The sequence below is a fragment of the Phascolarctos cinereus genome, unplaced genomic scaffold (genome assembly GCF_003287225.1).
Source record: "Phascolarctos cinereus isolate Bilbo 61053 unplaced genomic scaffold, phaCin_HiC Scaffold_726;HRSCAF=1367, whole genome shotgun sequence".
Taxonomy (NCBI): domain Eukaryota; kingdom Metazoa; phylum Chordata; class Mammalia; order Diprotodontia; family Phascolarctidae; genus Phascolarctos; species Phascolarctos cinereus.
In genome coordinates, this window is record NW_027556098.1 from 71,377,765 (window position 1) to 71,383,925 (window position 6,161).

The window sequence follows — 6,161 nt, forward strand, 5'->3', positions numbered from 1 at the left end:
AAAATTCAAATATCATAGACCCATAGTCAAGTTTATGCAAGATTTAGCATCTACCATGTTAAAAGAAAGGAGGGCTTGGAATATGATATCCTGGAAGGCAAAGGAGCTAGGTTTATGATCAAGAATAACCTATCCAGCAAAATTTAGTATAGTCTTTCAGGGGGAAAAAATGGGTATTTAATGAAATAAAGGATTTTCAAGCATTGCTGATGAAAAGACCAGAATGGAATAGAAAAACTGACATTTACATATGAGACTCAAGAGAAACATAAAAGGATAAACATAAGAGACTCCATAAAGTTAACCTGTTTACATTCTTACACGGAAAGATGATAAATGTAACTCCTAAGAACTTTATCATTATTTAGGCAGATGGAAAGAGCATACATAGAGCACACAGGTTTAAGTCAATTATGTTGGAATGACCTCTAAAAAAAGGGAAGAGGTGAGAAAGAGGGATGCACTGGTAGAAGGGGGAAGGAAGAGGTACAGTGGAGAAAATTTTCTCACATAAGAGAAATGCACAAGGAAGAACTTTCATTTGTTGATATTCAGTCATTTCAGTCCTGTCTGACTCCTCATGACCCCATTTGGGGTTTTCTTGGCAAAGATGCTGGTTTGCCATTTCCTTCTCCAGTTCATCTTACAAATGAGGAAACTGAGGCAAACAGGGTTAAGTGACTTGCCGAAGATTACTCATCTACTAAGTGTCTGAGGCTGGATTTAAACTCAGGTCTTCCTGACTCTAGGCCAAGTACTCTATCTACTGTGCCACCTAACTATCCTTCTCATAGTGGAAAGGAAAATGGGAGGGTGGTGGGCAAGCTCACTCTCGTCAGAATTGATTCGAAGAGGAAAGAATATGTATACATATCTATCTTACCCAATGAAGAAGCAGGGAGGAAACAGGATAAGAGATATAGGGGAGGAGGGAGATGATAGGGAGACAGTGGTCAGAAGCAAAACAGACTTTTGAGGAGAGACAGGAAAAAAGAGAGAGAGAGAGAGAGAGAGGGAGGGAGAGAAAGAGAGAGAGAAGGCTAAACAGAAGAAAATGGTGGGATGAAGAGAAATACACAGTAATCGTAACAGAATGTGAATGGGATGAGCTCACTCAAAAATGGAAGTGGATAGCAGAATGGATTAAAAATCAGAACCCAACAATATATTGTTTATAAGAGACATACTTGAAACAGAATGATACATTCAGAGTTAAAATAAAGGGCTGGAGCAGAATTTATTATATTTCAGCTGAAGCAAAAAAGGCAGGGATTAGCAATCATGATCTCAAACAAAGCAAAAGCAAAAACATATTCAATTAAAAGAGATAATCAGGGAGACTACATTTTGCTGAAAATTACCATAGATAATGAAGTAATATAAAAAAATTTTAAGGGAAAATTTATCAGATATAAAGGCCTCATTTCTCATATATACAGGGAACTAGGTCAAATTTATAAAAAATGATAGCCATTCACCAACTGATAAATAATCAAATGATATGAACAGGCAGTATTTGAAAGAAGAATTCAAAGCTATCTATAGTCATATGAAGAAATGCTCTGAATCACTATTGATTAGAGAAATGCAAATTATACAACTCTGAGGTACTATCTCACATCTATCAGAAATAAAAATTCTAGAAGGAATGAGGGAAAATAGGTACACTATTAAACTATTGATGGGGTTGTGAATTAGTCCAATCATTCTGGAGAACAATTTGAAATTATGGCCAAAGGTGTATAAAACTGTATATCCTTTGACTCAGCAATTTTACTTCTAAGTCTGTACCCCAAAGTGATCAAAGAGAAAGGAAAAGGACCTAGCAGCTCTTTCTGCGGTGGCAAAGAATTGGAAATTGAGGTGATGCCCATCAATTGGGGAATGGCTAAACAAGTTGTGGCATATGATTGTGATGGAGTACTATTGTGCTATAAGAAATGATGAAGTGAATGGTTTCAGAAAAACATATGGTAAGACCTATACGAACTGATGCAAAGTGAAATGAGAAGAACTGAAAGATCACTGTGCACAGTAACAGCAATATTGTAATGATGATCATCATCTGTGAAAGACTTGGCTATATTGATCAATACAATGATCCAAGACAATTCCAAAGGACTCATGATGACAAAATACTATCAGCCTCCAGAGAAAAAACTGATGAACTCTGAGTGCAAATTGAAGTATAGTTTTTTTGCTTTCCTTTTTTTTTTTTTGCTTTTTGTGATATGACTAATATGGAAATAAAATTTGCACAATTTCACATGTATAATTGATATCATTTTACTTTTCTTCTCAGTGGTTGGGGAGGGATCAGGAGGAGGGAGAGAATTTGGAACTCAAAATTTAAAAAGAAAAGAATGATAAAAAAAATTGTTTAAAAAAAGATTTCTCAGACTACTAATATTCTCAGTTGGTTCTAATGGAGGTGATTGTCCTAGCTATTTAAATTGAACCTGGTTTGACCAAAGACATACTATTTTTTTAGTTAGTGGTCAAGTGCCCCACAAGGATCTTGGCTCACATGGACTGAATCAGACTTTGGGGGATGGCATTAACAGGTCATTTTCTCCTTGGCTTACTGCTATCATTTAAAGCTTCTCCATGAAAATCTCCCAACATATTTATGGTATAGCTTATACCTAGTTTTCTCCAAAGGTGAGCAACAGGGATTAGTAGATTTCATACACTTAAGGTGGTAGATATAAATTGGGTGGAAAATTGCATTTTTACCCCATACCTCAATATGGAGAAGACACAAACCATTCACAGGAGACCATAAACAGATACAGAAAACACATAAATAAATCAAATAGACTTTCAGCTTCTTCTCCCATGCCCAAAGGGTACTGAACTCTTTCTCTTCAAAGTTCCAAACTTGGGAACTCCTGAATTTGTGGTTACCCATTAAGGCAACTTCTAAGGTGGTTTTACTCAAGAAATCTTCCTTCTCTGGCTAGAAGTCTAAATTTCAGAATGATGGTGTCTAAGGACTTCAAAATCCCCCATCCTTTTTACACATTTATCATTCACAAACACTGCCCATAAACTATTCTCTCAGGTTTCATGCATTTACAGTACAAATTCAGACCTTTGCCTATGCTTCTCCTGTCAGTTGCCATTAACTGCTCCTGGGAAGGGGGACAGGGCAATGATACCTTTGCTTCACTCTAGAAAAAGTTCAAGGGAAAAGATGAAAAGAGAGACCTGGAGACATCAAGAGAGATAGAGACAGAGGCAGAGAAAGAGACAGTTGAAGATGGACAGAGACAATGCTAGGTTCATAGCTCACTTTTATAAAGGTGTTTTACATTCTCCTTCTCTGATGAGTTCATCCCCAAAAATCCCATTCAAAGAAGCATTCATGCCAGCCATGCTTATACTCCAACCCCAAATCCTTCCCCCACTACTGTTCAGACTCTTTTTAGGTGTTATCTTCCCCCATTAGAATGTATGCACCTTGAGGGTAGGGATTCTTTTTCCCCCTTGTATTTCTAGAGCTTAGCACAGTATCTGACATAGTATGTACTTAGTACATGTTCTATCTATCTATCTACCTATCTATCTATCTATCTACTCTTAGGGCACAATTTATTTTGAGATGCCTTTTCACCCCGGTTAATGTTATCACATTGATTGGGAAACTCATCAAATTGATCATGGAATCCCTTGATCAATTCTTTCCTTACCTATTTAATATATTTTCACTCTATTTGTCTTGTTCTACTATCACTGAGAATAAATGCAAATAATGAACCACATTCTTAGTTCAGGAAAGAGCAACTTTTCCCAATTGTAGTCTGTTTCTCACTTTCTTTGTAACGATTATCAGGTTATAGGCCAATCTTCCTCCTCCTGGTACTCTAGTACCAGGATTACCTTTCTTGTCTCAATAGGTATAACACTAGGCCATTCTTCCTATTGGTCTTGGGACAGCATCACTCCACATCCTTCACCAACACAAGTCCACAATGGCTCAGGTCCATCATTGCCTAGCTTCTTGACACAGTCTGAATATTTCTGAAATTGCCTGGATCATCTAGGATTGACTTTACCCACCTCCCCTGGTACTAACTGCACCAATGAGACTCTGCAGTGTAACTGCCCATTTTAGCGAGGTGGACTATTTATTCTCTCCACTTTCAATATTTAAATTTAAATAAATGTATAGAAACAAAGAAGTTTATCCCTGTTCTATAGAAAGGTAGAAAGAGTTGAATTCTCCAGGTTAAGTTGGCAGTTGGATAATTAGATAGTTATCTCAGCATGGAGAGCTCAGTGGAAGTAAACCCCAAGCCTGTTCAGACTGGTCTAGTGCTTTAGGTTTAGGATTGGAATGAAATGGAAAACCTGTAGACCATCTAACTGTTAATTAAAGAAGGTTATTTTGCATTATCATAGGATACTCAACCTTGATATATTATTAATTAAACTGAATTAATCTTCTCTGTGTATCTGCCATGTTAATGTTTCAATTGAGTCTAAAGAAGAGGAACTCCCTATCTCCTTGGGGGCTGGCATTTGTGCTAAGGCCACCAGGGAGCTATGTCAATGACCCAAAGCTTAGTCCCCTGAGCCAATAAAGTCTCATAGATGGATTCAATACCTTTTATGGAAAAACTATCCCAGGCTACATAGTGGATATTGCTCCTTTCATACCCCATCCCTTAGTGGGAAAATACTAATGGTTTCCAGGGGGCTTTTTACCATGGAGGCCATTTCAATAATGGCTTTCAGCCATTATTAGACAATACTGACCTCAGGGATGCAATAAGCTTGTTATAGGCATTCTGGAAGAGGGAAACGTAAAACAAAAGAACAAGTAGAATAATGAAGAAATGACAGAACATGGACGAGAACAAAGAATAGAAATGGCGGGTATTATCTCTCCCCACTGGAAGACTTGAGTCCAGATTGAAAATTCTTATAGACATTGTAGGTGATACAAATCTTTGCAGTTGACAGTGTATATCCCAATGTAAAATGGAGACAATATTCGGGAAAAATAAGAACATGAGGGCTATAGTACAGATGGTGTCACTTTTGTCACAGTAACTGATCCTCTCCTCATCATAGCTCAGGGTAATATGTATTAAGGAGATGAAGAGGTCAATGTCCTCTTGCATGTAGCCTGTCCCACTGCCAGGGTATAATTCACGAATCACCCAGTATCACCACTGAATCACGAGGCCATTCCCAGAGCACTGTCCCCTCCTCTTCATCCCACATCACTTAGAAGTCTTCTGCTATAGCCTCCTCCTTCATTAGCATCAGGATTTCTCCTTGCCAAGGCAAATCCCTCCATGTGCACAAATGATCCCATCCTATCTCAATGTTCAGAATAGGAAACAAAAACTCAGGTGAAGATAGGCAGAAATGGGAGTTCAAGGAATTTCCCTTTCAAGATTGCTTGGGCAAGTGCACACTGCTTACCACATGCTTTTCCTCTAAGTTGCTATTTTCTCCTCTTTGGGGTGAGAGAAACAGAAATCCAACCTCTTTTTGCTGCCCTCTGGCCTCAAAAGGCACACAGGAGAAAGCTTGTAAAAGAATGAATAAGATCACCACATTTAAAATTGTACTAAGATGTCCACCTGGTTTTTTAAAAATATTTTTTCCCTGATTACATGTTAAAACAAATTCTTTTGAACATTTGAGTGTTTTTTTAAGGTTTTTTTGAGTTCCAAATTCTATCCCTCCCTCCCTTCTCCTTTTCCTGAGACAGTCAGCAATCAGATATAGGTTATACATGTGTAATCATGTAAAACATTTCCATAGTAGTCATTTTGTACAAAAAGACTAGAATAAAAGAAAAAGAAAGTGAAAAAATAATGTGTTTCAATCTGTATTTAAATAATATCAGTTCATTCTCTAGAGGCAGATAGTATGCTTCATCATTTAATCTTTTGGGATTGTTTTGAATCAGAGTATTGCTGAGAATAGCTAAGTCATTTACAATTCTTCATCATACAATATTGTTGTTACTGTGTAGAACATTTTCCTGGTTCTGCTCACTTCACTTTGTATCAGTTTATGTAAGTCTTTCCAGACTTTCCTGAAATCATCTTGTTTGTCATTTCTCATAGCACAATAATATTTCATCACAATCATATACCACAGCTTGTTTAGCCACTACCCAATTGATGCATATCCTTTCG